General features: G+C 42.6%; 1 protein-coding gene across 1 annotated transcript in view; it reads right to left on the bottom strand.

Moving 5' to 3' along the window:
- DMD (dystrophin) overlaps positions 1-17,123 on the bottom strand; it is a 2,524,637-nt gene that overhangs the window by 1,523,831 nt on the left and 983,683 nt on the right. The gene's annotated exons all lie outside the window — the stretch shown is intronic.

Below are 17,123 nucleotides of genomic sequence, written 5' to 3' on the forward strand. Positions count from 1 at the left end.
GGCGCGCATGTGCAGTGCAGTGCGTGACGTTCCAGCACTGGGCTATGATGAGGATTCCCACGATACTTCTGCAGTGCTCACAGCAGAAGTATCGCGGGACGGACGGCTTCCATTGACTGCGATTTTCCGCATTGAATAGAACATGCTGCGATTCTCCTCCTCGAGCGGAAAATCACAGTTGACTTCCGTGCGGGGACAGGGGAGAAACTTTTAACCTAGCATGGATGAACATTGCTGCGAAATCCAGGACGAGCATCTGGCCGTGAATTCTGCAGCGAAAATCCATCTGTGGGTATTCGGCTTTAGACTTTAAACACCTAGTGAGGACCTACAGCAGCACACATTAATGCTTAGTTACTAATACGCTCTAAAAGTTAGACAGTGCAAACGTAGACTAGACAGTCTTAAAATATGCCAGATTTATCACAGTAGCTTTGCTGAATGATAACTCTGTCAACTTATAAGACTGTTTAGTCCAAGTTTAGACCACCTATTACGTTGCTTTGTTTATGCCAAAAACTGCGACAAAATGTTAGCACAATTCAGATCAGCCTTCACTAGCTTTGTTTGGTGACACAAAAAACCGAGGCTTGCTTATAGACTCATGACCAAACGATGGGCAGAGGGGGGCATGGACCTACCCAACATCTTTGAATATTATTGCGCCTCCCAGCTAGGATATTGGCTTGACCTCACGCATCTGATCAGGGATAGTCTCTTAGCTTCACTGGCAGTGGACAAGAATGATACCCCCATACGGGAAGCTCTGTGGCTTCTAAACAAGAAACCCTGCAGTTCTAAAAACCACAATATATTAATTAGAGGCCCTTGTGAGGTTTGGGACAAACTGAGCAACATCCTCGCTCAGCTTCACCAATCGCGCCGTTGAGCACGCTTTTTGGAGTCAACAATCTAACTCCAGACCCCCACACCACCTCCCTGTGGAGAAAATTCAAGGACCTAGAGCTAAGGGACCTACAGTTGGTTGCACATTTGCCCTTAGAAAATATAATACAAGCTTTGATCCCGTCAATCAAACTAAACTTTCTGGACCGGATTTTGGTTAATAAGGGACTAGGAGATATCATAAGATCCCACAAGACTACCAGACCACTAACCCCCTTTGAAAGAATTTCAAAGGACACGAACTATAAAACAAGGAGATTATCATCTCTACGCAAACTAATTCTATCTTCGTCCCCCGAGACAAAGCCGATGTTCTTAAGATTATGAGAGAAGGAATTGGGCATCTCCCTCTCAAAAAACGATACAAATTTGATTCTAAGCGCTTCCTTCGGCCTATCTCCTTGTACACTCTCACAAGAATCACATTATAAACACCTAGTTAGGCTGTATAAAACCCCTAATTGGCTACATGCCTATAAACTGGCACCACATGGGAGATGCTGGAGGTGTGACCAATTATCAGGTACCTACCTCCACATATGGTGGGATTGTGCTGCAATCAGACCCTTCTGGAGGGGGGTGGAGAGAGTCCTGCGGGAGGTGTCCCCTAAAATCTCGTTATCCCCAGAAATGATCTTTCTATGGAGATCTTCCTCAGTATTTCATCCCAAAAAGAATAAGCTGATCGCCCTTCTAATTGACTCAGCCAAAGCCTTGATCCCTCTCTTGTGGCGACAAACAACCCCACCTACGCTCACACAGTGGAGAGAGAAAGTGGATATGCTCTTCAATCTGGAGGAGCTGACGAGCTGGAACAACCATAAACATGAAAATTTTTTGTAGATATGGAGGCCTTGGGCGGAGGTGAGATCCCTTGACGTGTTCGAGAATTGAGCTGCATTCCTGAGCTGGGAACCCATATGGAATCAGAATCCTGTCCGCGTGCCCTAGCTTAGGATCAAGTTGCTTCCCCTTACCCCCTTTTCCTTACCCCCCTTCCCCTTCCGATCTCATATCTATTTTTCTTTTTTTCTCTATTCTTTAAGGTTATAGATGTTTTCTGTTGTGCATCTATAGAATCTTGTCTCTGGAGACTCAGGTTCTAGAGGGTCTATCAGAGGGAATGAGATCCAGATCTCTTTCGGTTACAAGGCACAATGTGGATAGCACATTCACAAGTGGCTATATTTTTGCATTTGTATTACAACCGTACTTGTGACAATATTGATCTATGCACATCGTCTATCTGTAAAAGTAAAAATTCAATAAAAATTTGATTAAAAAAAAAAAATAAAAATGTTAGCACAATTCATGGCAACTTGGCACAATTTAGACCAAGTCCCTTTTTTGGATAAGTCGAAAATACTGTCTGAATGTTTCTAAAATCACAAAGCAAATGCCGTGCAAAACATGTAAGACAGTTATCTGGCTCAATTTGTTCCAGAAAACTCTATATTTTGAATAGTTAATCTGCCCCAGAGCCCTTTACTATATTTTACTACGGAGCTATAGGCAGTCCACATTGCTTCTCTGTCCAGCGGCAGACTATGCAGGTGCTCCCTTCTGGTACCAATGATTCTGGGGAGCATATCTCCATAATACAGCACCTAATGGAGCAAAGTAGTTTTTTTCTATTTCAGCGGCGGGGGCGAGCGGGGAGGAACGGGGGGAGATCTCTGTCTCACTCTCTCCCCCCCGCTCCCCCTGCTCACTCCCGCAACTCACTGCCCTACGCCGCACCTAAATCTTTTAAAACAAGCAGGCAGGTACTCGCATAAGGAACTACTCGCTCGAGTAGCTTGCCTTAGTGAGTACGCTCGCTCATCTCTAATGAGCATAGTTTAGCTCCGCATTTGGTCCATGTTTTGGGGACTTCGGAGCTCAGTTAATGTAAATCTATGTATGTATTCCCCATGGCCATATTTTTTTATGGCCATTTAAAAAAAATGCAGCATGACCTATTTTATTGCATTTTTGCCTCTGTATTTCTATTATTTTCTATTGGGCCAAAACTGTTCAATATTTGACCATTAGAAAAAATATATACAGAGGCAAATACTAATATAAAATACGGATAACATATGGTTGTAATGTGATCTGGAACACGTTTGTAACATAGAGCTGTGTCCAGGACATGTTTCCATACGCTCATCTGAAACCAACCAAGCAAATGTTTTCTGATTTCTCATAAATAAACCGTGTTATTTGTATAGATCTAACTTATTCCGCAGTGTTTCAGGTAATTTATTTATTACCCCACCCCCCACCCCCACCAAGCTGGGTACTCATTTTACAGACCTTGTATGGATGGAAGGCTGAGTCAACTTTGAGCCGGTTACCTGAACCAAGCAGGGATTGAACTCACAACCTTCAAGTCATGAGTGAGAGCTTAGGACTGCATTTCTGCTGCCTTAATACTGTCCAAGGCCATATTTAAACTGGGCAATGATTGAGAATGAATGCTCGAACAAACATTTATTTGCACAATTATCATATTGGATAAAAGGTCCTTTAGTGCAACTTGCAACTAAATGTTTTCTTTTGAATTGGCTACAAAAGAAAATACTTTTCTAACATCTTATCTGTTATCCCCTCAAAAATCTGTATTAGTTATGTATGTCAAATAAAGTGGAAGAGGAATAGGCGTGCAGCAACATTTAAATACAAAGAACATGAAAAAGATGGCAATTCAATATTCCTAGAAATTCAAAAAAGTGTCTACATGACAACAAAGGCTTGATATTAATACAAATGCAAAAATCGAACAACAGCGAAAATGCAAAAGATTGTACTTCTTCAAAGTGTGGGTTTTCAGTGAATGTAAAAGCAGAGGCACATCAATAAACATGGTGCTGCAATTGATTCACTTAAGGCATTATAAAGAAACTACCTTTAATAAAGTACAGACCTAAAGGACAAGAGCTTTGTCACGTAAGAGGAAAGAAATCGTATCATAATCTGATCCAGACTAAATGATTTGACTACACTGCTGAGAAAAGGGGAAATGTTACATATCCTGAAGCAATTTTCCCCTGTGTATGCAGTAACTGGTTTCTTTAATTGCGTCTCACCCATAAGACTGATCATTAAATTTTTTATGTCCTAAGTGATTTGTACTGTACATATCCAAATATCAAAGAAAGCTGTACAGAAGGGTACATGGCCAATCCCTCATTCCCCTCCAATGCCCTAAAATTCAAGAGCATTTAAAGGGGTTTTGTCATTAAAAGAAAAATTATCTAAACTTACCTATTCCTTCCCTGTCTGTCTCCTTATCACATCTTCTCCTGGTTGAGCTTCTCCAGTGCCCCAGATCAGCTCACTGCAGGCTGGGACCAGCTTGTTATGAAGGCTGCTTTATCACAAACTCCTTCCTGCTGGGTCAGTGAAGGTCACATCCCTGTGCTGTAGCTTCACTGCCTAGGAAGGAATTGTAATCTATTTCAGAAACAGCTCGCATGAGCAATCTCTGAAGAAGATAGGCAGTCCTCCTGCTGGCCTGTGAGCTGTGACATAAGTACACTGGCAGACTGCCAACCTAATGTACGTAACCTCACAGGAAGGAGAAAAATCAGGCAGCTGGAGGTGATGTGACCCCCGGACTGCAGGAGACAGGAGAAGATGGGGAGGAGAAGATCTGGTAAGTAGGCTAATGGGGGAGGAATAGATAAGTATAGCATTTTTCTTTTTTAGTGACAGAACCCCTTTAAGGACTATGTGCTCCGGATGCATCCTTATTAGCCAATATAAGAAATAGATACAAAAATAGGAAATGACCTATAGTCTTTAATGGAGCTAATCTATGTTCAAATTTACATGCCAATCCACGGGAGAAATCCAAATCTCAGCTGTGAATTTCTGCTGGGGTGTATGCTTGAATCCATAGTCTAGTTCAAATCCTTCCCATGTGAACATAGCTGAAGTAAACTCTTCAGTATTTATTAACCTCATATAAAGTGTCATGCTTGAGTTTAATTGTGAGCAGGTACATTACTGGAATTTCTAGGTTATTAGATGTTTCAATTCATTTTAACTTGTGTCAATGTGTATTTAAAATGCAGTCTAACCGGATACCCCATGTACTATAAACTTCTGCCTTATTTTCAAGTAAGCTGAACTTTGCAGCATTTTCCAAGCAAGGGGGGCTATGTTTGTTCAATATGGAATTAACAGGGGGCCACAAATCTACACTATGCTCTTGCCTAGCGGAGGTCCATTATAAAGTAATTACCAGATGGTACTACTCACGCTTCAGATTAGCCACCCTCTTCCCGAATGTCACGGCTCTATATATTTTGAAATTGTGGGAGACTTTGCTCTCTATGGCAGAAAGTCTTTGAGCTAATAAGTAAAATGGTAGGCTGAAGGATCCCTCCCAACCCCTAACTAGCTATTCTCCTGATAGATATAGAAAAGATTCTGTTAAGGTTTAGGCGGATGGTTTTCTAATAGTAAAACTCCACTTCACCAAGAACTAGAAGTCATGTGACCCCCTCTCCCTTTTCTAAACAATTGAAGCGATCTCACTCCATGGCACATACAAAAGAATATTTGCTTTAAAAAACAACAAACTAGCAGCACATGAGGACTCATGGAAACATTGGATAGATCTATTTCCACAATAAGCCAATTTACCATAGGAGGAAATCTACTTAAACTGGAAGAGTTAACTGGAACAATTAAGACGTCAAACGTAAGTCCCATTTACACTGACAGATGATCGCTCAAAAGTTGCTCAAACAATAGTTTGAGTGACAGTTTTGAGCGATCATCTTTGCATACTTTATAGTGGCTAATTAGCTACTACAGAGCTATGCAAGCAGAGCAGGACACATCTGCGGCCCCTAATAGGACAATACAGCTGTTTTGCATATGCAAACAGCTGTAGTATTCTCTGTGCTTACAGCCTGGGCCCAGCTGTGAATTCACAGCAGGACACAGGCACAGAGAATCTTATCAGCACAGCCAGCTAATAAGAGCCTGCTCCACTGATAACAGTTGATTGCTCAATTCTAGCAAGTTAGGATTCAGCAATCAGTGACTCGTGTGCGAAAACTGCACTCGTACTGTCCCTGCATTTAGACAGCATGAGAATCGCTCAAAAGACGGCTTTGAGTGATTTTTGAGCGATTCTCGTTGTGTCTAAAAGGGCCTTTAGAAATTAGCTAAATTAATTTGGATATTTACACAATAGTGAACAACAAGGAACAGACATTTCATTATCCCACCCCTACCCCCACCCTTACTCTTCCCCACCAGCATTCCTAGTTTCCCCCCCATATCATCCTTTCCACATTCCATCCCCTAATCCCTATCCATAATACGCGTCCCAGAAGAAAACAGGATACAAAGATAAGCAGAAGATTAAAGTTAAAAGACTAATAAGAAATGTTTTATTTAACGTACGTATGTTACAATGTTGAATACTTAATACTGTATCTCAATAAACAATGTATTGGGTGGAAAAAAGAAAAGAAAATTAGCAGGAATGCTGAAGTATCACCTTCCAGGTTCACAGAGCTTTATTTTATCTGTTTCCATCCTGAGCTGCAATATGAAAGGGGGTCAAAATTATTACATTGTGGATGCTATTCTGTTCTCTTTTTAATCTAGCACTGATATATCAAGCTAAAACATGACATAGCAAAGATTTTTAGGTTAGGTGGTATGTGTAGTTTTCTGAACCTTTCTGTATTGTAGCTAAATAAGCGTAATAGGAGCCAAGAAATGCATTATATATTTCAAATATGGTCCATTGTTTTTTCTTTTGTCTGTGCATTCAACATAAATATTTTATTAAGTACATTAACACTAGATGGTGCACAACACTAATGCATGCTTTCCTGCCTGCCAGAAGCAATATGTGTATCATCAACACAGATAACCCTACACTATTAATTTATAAAGTTAGTGCTTCTCGAAACTTTTTATACTGTAGCCTCACTAACTGGGACACAATGGTGCCTGTGTTTCAACACATGTTGCTGAAGCTAGTGCCTAAATGTAAAATATTGTTCAATTTGCCTTTCATTTGTTTTCTCAGTCCAGTATAAAATTAAAATAAACGCAAAACAAGGCATTTATGCTACTGACCCAGAGATAGCTGCAGGCAGGGAGAGAACTGTGTAGCTTATAATAGAATCTGTAAAAATAGTCTCTGCATCTGGGCCTCACCCCAACTAGGGGAAGCCTCACAGTTTGAGATGCACTGGTGTAAGGTAATACATATTCACCACAATATTCCAATGAATTAACTAATAATCAGACCACTTTATTGCTGAACTAGATGGTAAATAAGTCAGGAGGGTGCATGGTGTCACACAATGTAGAGACAGATATCTGGCAACTTGCAACTGGTTCTTTACTGATTGTAGAAGCTGGGCACACAGCCACAATAGTAAGACAACAGTATTTCACAACAAGGCTGATGCAGCCAACAACTTATGCAGCGGTGTTATTATTTTCCCTGAGGCGGATATGAAGCGTCCAAAATGACTAGGCTCATACCACCTAGATTAACATGATTTGTGTCAAGCTTCAACAACACTATGTTCTGGGCTCATCGGCTCCTTTGTGCACTGATCTTCACTTAGGACAGGATTAGTGCTTGGAGCCCACTCCACAGACAAACTCGCCCTACCCTGAAACACCCTCCACATTGTCAGAGCAAAATGTCACTCGGTCACACACTACTAAGCCACACACCACTAGTGTGAACTGGACTCCCATACATGACTTAGGCCGCCTGCAGACAGGCTGGGCAGCGGGCGCATGCGCAGAGTAGAGTCGGCGGCCGGTGAGTGAAGTTTCTGTGTTGCGTTTGTTAACGCAATCCTATGCAGGCTTCCAGTGGCGGAAATCCCGCTGTACGCGGCCTTACTCTTAGTGACATGTGGGTGATGTGATGAACCTACATCATTTGTACCCCTAGGTTACCTTGCCATCTTGGTGACCCCTTCTCCGAGATCTGTTGTACTACAGGTTCTCTGCCGCTTTCTTGCTCAGGTGTGGGGGATTGTGCTGGCCGTGTGTGTGTGTGTCCAGTCAGCCACTCACTCTAGGTCATTACACATAAAAGCTGTCTTCCCAGGTGTGGGTGTGGTCAGCTTTCTTTTTTCTCATTCCTCTCTGTGTTTTGTGAGCATGTTCTATGTGTGGTGGCTGCAAGAAAGGTTTGAGTTTTTACTAGCTACCTACCCCCCCCTAAGCTAAGCCCTAGGGTGACAACTGGGTGACAGTCCCTAGGCTGACTAGGGATGTGGGGCAGGAGTCAGACTCACAGACAAATACAGGTAAACACACAAACACAAAGGCAGGTTAGGCAATCCAGGTCAGCAACAGGAGAGAATGAGGTACAAGGGGTCAGGTGAAGGAAAAGTCAGGTCTAAAGCAAGCGAGTCAAAACAGGGAATCAAATACAGGTAACACGGGTGTAGCTGGAGACCAAACATACACTGGCAACCTCAGGAGCAAACTGAGCCATTTAAATGCTGTCAGAACGCCCGCCCCAGCAGCAGGACCCAATCACAGGACGCTGGGAGAATAGCCCCCAGCGCCTGCTAAGGACAGACAGAGAGCCAGACATCCAGCAGCGAGTGCATTGCAGAGAGCCAGACATCCAGCAGCGAGTGCAGAGCAGAGACCCAGACATCAGGCAGCGAGAGCAGAGCAAGCGCATCCGGGTGTCATAGCAGCGGGTACGCGACGTGGGACGGTAACCGCTGCATCCCCAGCAATGCGGCTAACTAGGCGCATGCTCTCTGTGGCGTACCGGATCACGGTGGCCAGGGGAGATCACCAAAACCGGGACTCCTCTACGCCGCACCCCCGCAGCCCGGGTAATAGGACCGTTAGTGTGGCCAGACCTGACAACTTTCTTGCAGCTACCATGCATAGAACCAGCTCCCATAATCTAGAGAGAGAATGAGAACAAAGAAAGCTGACTACACCCACACCTTGGAAAACAGCTTTTATGTGTAATGACCTAGAATGAGTGGCTGACTGGAGACACACACGCCCAGCCAGCACAATCCCCCACACCTGAGCAGGAAAGCTGTAGAGAATCTGTAGTACAACAGATCTCAGGAGACAGACGTGACAACAGGTATATGGATAGGTATAGGTAACATACCTGGATGTCTTGTATGTCTAGTTTTGTTTAAAGTGTTGTCATTCAGCAGGTTTACGATATGTCTTCAGATCTACAGTATACCACAGAACCAGCCCAGAAGTGGAAGGTCTGGTACCACTGAATCCGGACTGGATTCAACTAAGTATATTTCTCCAGACAACCGCTTTACTATTACTTTTATCATTATTGTATAATTCCACTGTCTGAAATAAAAGCCATAGTGTTACCATGCGGCGGTTGCTGGTCCTCCCGGGGAAGCAGTGTGCAGGGTTCCGCGGTTGGGGCGCGTCCCGCCGGCTTATTGTCTGGCTGCTGGGGGCACGGGTGCCTAGCCAGTGTGGGGGGCGTGGCGCTGGTGGGCTGCGGCGCCGTCCGCGCGAGCGCCTGTGAGTGCAGCTGCTGTGCACGAGCTCCCTTTTGGTTGTGTTCTGTTGGACGTTGGCTGTCTCCCTCTCTCCGCCCCTGGGCGGAGGCTTTTGTTTAAAGGTCAGGCAGAGACTTGGATTCACTGCCAGTTACTGGTTTCCCTCAGTGTGCTAGCTAGTCTGCCTCTGTTGGTCTCCTGCTTCTTTTGCCTTGTCTGCTATACTTTGCTATTATCCGCCAGGTTTTCCATCTGCCTCAGTTCTGCTTAGTATTTTTCGTGCAGGTTATTTACATCTGCCTTTTCTGTCAGTATTCTACCCTTTCCATCCAGGTACGCCAGTGTCCCTTTTTCGGTCCCTAGTGAGAGTAGGGACCGCAGCCCAGTTGCCCGCCTGTGGTTAGCCAGGAGGGAAGGCAAGTAGGCAGGGACAGGGGTTGTGGGTGAGATCTAGGGCACCCGAGCTAGCGTTTCAAGAGTAGTATACCGTAACACATAGTTTACTGTGTAAAGCTGCAAGATAATCAGGAATCTCATGAGACAAGAGTAGAAGACTGAGCAGAGATAGCCATTAATGAGATACTACATATATTTGTTTCCATATTATCATTAGTTAGTTTCGTAGAGTTTATCTTTCTTTACCATCTAGATTTTTTTATAATATGCGACTACTTCACAAATGATCTGGTATTTATAGATAATACAATCATGAGGAAAAACTACTGTAAGTACACCCACTTTAAAAACTATAGTTTTAGTTATCTGAATATAATAAGATGGAAGATTTTAAATTTAGGTAAATACAACCGCAGAAGATCAACAACACATGACAAATTACACAGTACCACTACTTATTTACCAAAAACTATGCCCAAATGGAGTGTGTGAAAAATTAAGTACACCCTTACTCCTTCCAGGGGAATTAAGAGAGTAAGTATCAGCCAAGTGCTGCTAATCAAATGCCCTTGATTAATTGATCATCAGCAAGTGTGACCACCTTTCCAAAAGCAGACATCTTGGCAGTTTGCTGGTCTGCAGCATTCACATGTGTGTTAACACAATGCCAATGAGGAAAGGCATCAACAATGATCTTATAGAAGAAATTGTTACTCCCATCAATCTGGGAATGGTTATAAGGCCATTTTCAAACAACTTAGAGTCCACCATTCTACAGTGAGAAAGATTGTTTACAAGTGGAAAACATTCAAGACAGTTGACAATCTTTCTAGGAGTGGGTGTCCCAGTGAATTCATCCCAAGGTACAATTAGAATAAGTCTGAACAAGTATGTCTTGCTTGGAAGGGTTGAGAGAAGAAAGCCTCTTCTTTCTAAATAGAACGTGACAGCAGAGCTAAAGTTTCCAATGCTATATCTGAACAAACCGGAAGACTTTTAGAACAATGGACTTTGTATGAGACCAAAGTGGAGATGTTTGGCCATAATGCCCAGCACAATTATTGGTGAAAACCAAACACAGTATATCAGTACAAACACTTCATACCAACTGTCAAGCATTGCATTGTTTTCCAGCTGGAGGACCTGAGCACTGAGTCAACCATGAATTCCTCTGTATATCAAAATATTCTAAAGTCAAATGTGAGGCCATCTATACAGAAAGCTAAAGCTTGGTCTCTCCTGCAACAGGAGAATGATCCCAAGCTCACCAGAAAATCTGCATCAGAATAACTGAAAAATAAAAGAATCAGGATGTTGTAATAGCCCAGTCAAACTCCAGATCTCAACCCAACTGAAACAATGTGGCAGAACCTTAAGAGATCCATGCATAAACAAATGCCCGCAATCCTCAATGAACTGAAGCAAAGTAGTGAAGAAGACTCGTCCAAAACTCCACCAGAACAATGTGAGAGACTGAAGGTCATACAAAATCGGATTACTTCACATTATTGCTACAAAAGGTGGGTCTATAAGCTATTGTTTCATGGGGTGTATTTAATTTTTCATACACTGCTTCTGCATTTTGGACTAGTTAATGTTAAGTAAATAATGACACAGTGTAATTTGTCATCACTTGTTGTTTATCTGAGGTTAAATTTACCTAATTTTAAGACCTTCTAAAAAGTAAATGTTTTCTCTATTATGTTCTGATACACAAAACCATAGAATTCTTAAGGGGAGTGTACTTTTCAAGACTGTACCTCAATGCATACTTGCCCTTTACAAATGATTACGATGATAGCCATTCTGGCATTTCTTCCTACAGAAAACAAGCTAATTACACTTATACCTATGTAAGAAGTGCTTGCTTTGCATATTGCAATATTTTTAACATACAGCTGAAATTGACATACCAATGTATTGTACAAGGCCTACTCAACATCAACTTCATTATTTTATTAGGGTATGCTAATCACATCCCTTCTAGAGATGAGCGAGTATACTCGCTAAGGCACATTACTCAAGCGAGTAGTGCCTTAGCTGAGTATCTCCCCGCTCGTCTGTAAAGATTCGGGGGCCGGCGGGGGTGACAGGTGAGTTGCGGCGGGGAGCAGGGGGGAATGGGGGGGAGAGAGGGAGAGAGACGAGCGGGGAGATACTCGGCTAAGGCACTACTCGCTCGAGTAATGTGCCTTAGCGAGTACGCTCGCTCATCTCTAATCCCTTCCCTTCATTAAATTAGGCACACAAGTACACCCAGTCCATTCTTGGATAAGAACTGCTGTTCTTTACTTAACTTTAATGGACACTATCAAATATGATACCATGTATATACATTTTTTTTAAATGTACTTTTTATTGCTAGATTTGAGATAATGAACTGAGCTTTATTGCTTGTCTTATGGTTGCTCCACAAATAATTAAGTCCCAATTGAAAACATATGTCTTTACTGTAAAAATACAAGTGGCTATGCGTTTGTTCTGCATAACTAGAGCAGCAGGGGGCTTCAGAGTCATCTCCTATGCTGTGATACTGTGGGTTACATAGTTTAGTAGTCTTTGCAGCTGTCTATTCCATGTTCTTGTTTGTTTCCCTGTTCTATTGTGTGGATTCTCTTTATAAAACTTACATTATATAAGCTTTGAATATCACAGCCCTTTCAACATCTTTACCTTTTTTAATGATTCATGTATATCCTGCCAGCGGTCGGCACGCTGCTTGAAAACACAAAGTGCAACCTGTTGTTCCCTTGATAACAGGTTGCCACTGACTCAAGTCATTGTTCTTTATTGTATTGCTCTTTCCTTAGTCAATGTACCTCTTTTAGAAATCATTATTAATCAGATTAAGTTTGGATACAGATTTGAGATGCTCCAGCTGGTGCATTAACTTGGCAACCATGCTGCATCCGATCATATAACGCTAAGGGGGTGTGCAGAGGTGAAGGTAGAAACCTGGTTCAACCAACAATTCATTATCTGCACATCTGTTACAGCATCAGATTTAATATTTAGCAGCTTTGCGGCCCAATATTTAAGAGCTGAAACATTGCCTTTTAATTAAATGCTAGTGTAATACTAGTTTAGGCTTAGTTATATGGATTAAGAAAGCACGTAACTCACTCGGCTGAAGATGAATCTAAGGGAGGATTTATAACTGGTATAAACTGCTGTAGGCAAGATATTTTCCAGAAGCAAGTTTCTGTTGTGTCCTGGTGTGACTTTTGAAACTACATCAGAAACAGAATAACATTTCTCAGATATTGAAAAATGGACATTTCTAGGATCACAAAGTAAATCAGATGACACAAGTATACATGGAGTGTTCCTCGTAACAGTTCACAAGCTGTAGATTTGCTGCTGTTATTTTTGTATATATTGAAATGTTATAGTATATTCAACAGAAAAAAAGTTGCAAATGAGAAAACAATGATTATTCTTGTATTACATTAAGTAAAGCTAATAAACCATAATAACAAATAGAGACCCAGGCAGTTTTTATGGGCACCATTATACAGGAAAGGCATAGCAAAGCTGGGGCAGACTTAAGGATGGCCAAATGGAATAGCTGGACAGCAGTATCTGAAAAAATGTACTTAGTTATATATTGTAACCAAATATATATATATATATATATATAGTACTGTGCAAAACGTTTTAGGCAGGTGTGTAAAAATGCTAAAAAATGTAAGTGTTAATAGTTTTTTGGCAATAAACAAAATAGAAAGTGGATGAACAAGAGAGGAATGAAAATCAAATCAATATTTGGTATGACCAGCATTTGCCTTCAAACCAGCATTAGTTCTTCTAGATACACTTGCACACAGATTTTGAAGGAATTTGGCAGGGTAGTTTATTCAAACATCCTGGAGAACTCACCAAAGATTTATGTGGATTTAGACTTTCTGAGAACCTTCTGTCTCTTCATGTCATCCCAGATAGATTGGATGATGTTGAGATCCGAGCTTTCTAGGGCCATATTATCACTTCCAGGACTCCCTGTTCTCCCTGTCCTTCTCCAGAATAAATGTTCAGTTAGGGCTCATGTCCATGGGCGGGTTTGAATTGTGGGATACCCACGCGGATGATCTGCAGTTCAAGCTGCCCATAGGGAGACGTGGGCATCGGCAGCTTAATTAAAGCATGCAGATTTGTTTTGTGGACCTTCTGGTCTGGAAAACAAATCGCAGCATGCTCTATTTTGCCACAGATCCCACAGTGACGGCTTCTATTGAAGTCAATGGAAGCCGTGCGATCCAAGGCATACCCACAGCTGTCACTACAGAGGTGATTTAAAAAGAAAAATTGCCACTGTGCATGTGGCACGGCGGCCAATGGGTCCGCAGACATGCTGGTGCGCCCGCCCACATCCACGGAAGGGAAGATGGAAGACTCGCACAGCCACACAGAGGATCCGGAAGGGTAAGTACTGTCCTCTTGCTGCGGGCAGGTTGGGATTCCTGTGGACAGGAGGTCTCAATCAAATACCTTCTATTTTTGAAAAAAAAATCTCCCTTTGCAATATTCTTTCCACCACTGCCTAAAACTTTTACACAGTCCACCAAGACAGCACACGTTACCTCACCTCCACCATGGGCTATGTGCTGCAAATGTCAAAAGTGGGAGGTGGATATAATAATGTGACCCAAATATATATATATATTTGGGTCACATTATTATATCCACCTCCCACTTTTGACATTTGCAGCCCGTAGCCCATGGTGGAGGTGATGTATCGTGTGCTGTCTTGGTGGGTATATAAGGTATACACTAGGCTCACACATTACTCGTTTTTGACATGGGTGAAATGGGTGATTTTTCAGAGTTGTAAATAGGGATGATTACTGGCTCTCGGGCTAAGGGTGGTAGTATTTCTAAAACAGTGCAGTTTGTACTGTTCACATGCTATTGTTGCGAAATTGTATCGTAAGTGGACAAATGGCACTATTGGGAATAATCAATGTGGAAACTGTGGACACCATGTGCCATTAGTGTAAGTGGTGAACTTTGGCTACAAAAGTGCATAAGGGTTGACTGATATACAACAGTGGTCCAGCTTACCATGAAAATGAACCAGGAAGCTACCAGATGTGTGTTTCAAACAACAGTCCAGCGAATCCTGCTGCATATGGGGCTATGAAGCAGATGCAAGTTGTTTTTGGAAGGCAGCACTGGTCCAGGGGAGATCAGCCAAGAGACAGAAGGTATTGCTGATATATCATCCTTTATTGGTGAATACAGATCCAAAAGTAAAACAGCATGGCGACGTTTTGACGGCTGCTGCCGTCTTTGTCTAGCTCAACTTGCTTCCAGTCTACTTTGGCTCCTCAGTGTCTGGGACCTGGCAGGCATGCACGGCGAGTATTTATTATCTTCCTCCACACCTATTATATGGTGCATATTGGCTTGGTGCTGCTATTTGGCTACTATTCATATTGCTATGAGGCAGATGGATGGCCCCAGCATCTATGCTAACAAAGGCGCATCATAATAAGAAAGGCTTCAATTTGTACAGCAGTATCAGAATTGGACTACTGCTCATTGGCAAAGAGTTGCCTTCTCCGATAAGTAATATTTTCTGTTTCTTCAAATGGATTGACTTTGGTGTGTCACATAAGAAACATCAGAGAACAAACATCCTGCAACCATTGCTGGAAGAACATAAGCTGGTAGAAGCAGCATTATGGTCTGGGAAATTTTTTTATGGCATTGTCTGGGTCCACTCATCCATGTGGAAGGCGTTCTGAACCGATTTGATGTACATGATCTGCAAGGAATCCATCCTTTTAAATCACGTATACCTATGGATGCGGTTTATCTTCCCAGCGCCAGATGGGGTCTTCCAGCAAGACAATGTCACATGGCTAAAAATGTCCAAGAGCAGAATAAAGACTTTGAAATTCTTCCATGGCTCCCTAATTCTCAAGACTTGAACCCAATTGAGTATCTGTGGGACCACCTCGAATGTCATGTTCATGCTGTGGATCCTTCCCCTATGCATCCTCTGGCATGGGGGAGCGTGTGGGATGCACTGCAGTCAGCATGGCTCCAGATACCTGGGACAATCTACTAGCACCTTATTCTGTCACTTCCAGCCTGACTAGCTGCTGTCCATGCATCACACAACAGTTACTCTGGATATTAGCTGGCAGTCATTATAACGTGACTTGACTCTCAAAGGTTGGTACAGATATTTTTCTAATGGTTTATTAATCCCTCTTAGTGATGACCGATTAGGGGAAAAATCGGTTAATGTCAGTATTGGGCTGATTTAACGAAAATCATCGGGAATTGGGACAATAGATCCTGACAGCCATTAATATCAATGGAAGTAAAAATCGGGTTCACTAATTGCTTTTCAAAAGGTCCCCAATGCAGCCAAAGCCCCCACCCCCTTCCCTATATTGCATGGGAATACAGTCACTTTTGGGAAACACTGTGCTCCTCCCAAACATTGGTTAAAATAGTGTATAATAGTGTAGGGGGTCAATCATAGCACAAGGGTGTCACTGAAAACAAAAGAAGGCCCACACAGGGTTTCCTAGATCAGAAACTGTGCCAAGGAAGACAGCAGATGTGCTGCTTGTTGTAAAAGCAATGTCATAAATTTTACAAGGACAGATTCTGGCAAGTAAACAAAAACACTCAAGCATGAGCCTACCCCAAGGAAAAGCTGTAGAGCTACAAAACATTATGCTACGCAAGACGGCAGGTGTGCTACTTGTTTTTAAAGAAATTTCATAAAGCACCACAACTATCAGCAACAGCACTTTGAAGACACTGTGTGGTCTTTGATATAAATGTATTTGAGTAAAAATGCGTGCTAACTAGAGATGAGGGAGCACACTCGTCCGAGCTTGATGCTCGTTTGAGTATTAGGGTAATCGAGATGCTCGTTACTCGAGACGAACACTACGCGGTACTCGAGTCAATTCCATTTCCCTTTGCCGAAGGTTTAGTGCCATTTTCTAGCCAATAAACATGCAGGGAAGGCATTACCACTTCCTGCTGTGACGTGCCAGCCCTCTGCCCGCCAACAGCAGTGAGTGGCTGGGTCGATCAGGTGTACTTAAACTGGTCCCGCCCGCAGCTCGCCTCAGACGCATGCTGGCAGAGATTAGGGAAAGTGCTGCTGCTGATATAGGGAAAGTGTTAGAGTAGAATCCTGTCTTCAAGAACTGCAACTGTCCTTCTTAAGGCTACTCCTCATCGTGTGCATTACAGTTGTGGTTGGCTAGGAGCAGTTGTGCACAATTTTTTTTTAAGCATCTAGGGCTGTGCAGGCCATTTTAGCTATAACGTTCTCAGTTTGCAGTGCATTACGCA

This window comes from Eleutherodactylus coqui, chromosome 1, assembly GCF_035609145.1.
Source record: "Eleutherodactylus coqui strain aEleCoq1 chromosome 1, aEleCoq1.hap1, whole genome shotgun sequence".
NCBI classification, from domain to species: Eukaryota; Metazoa; Chordata; class Amphibia; order Anura; family Eleutherodactylidae; genus Eleutherodactylus; species Eleutherodactylus coqui.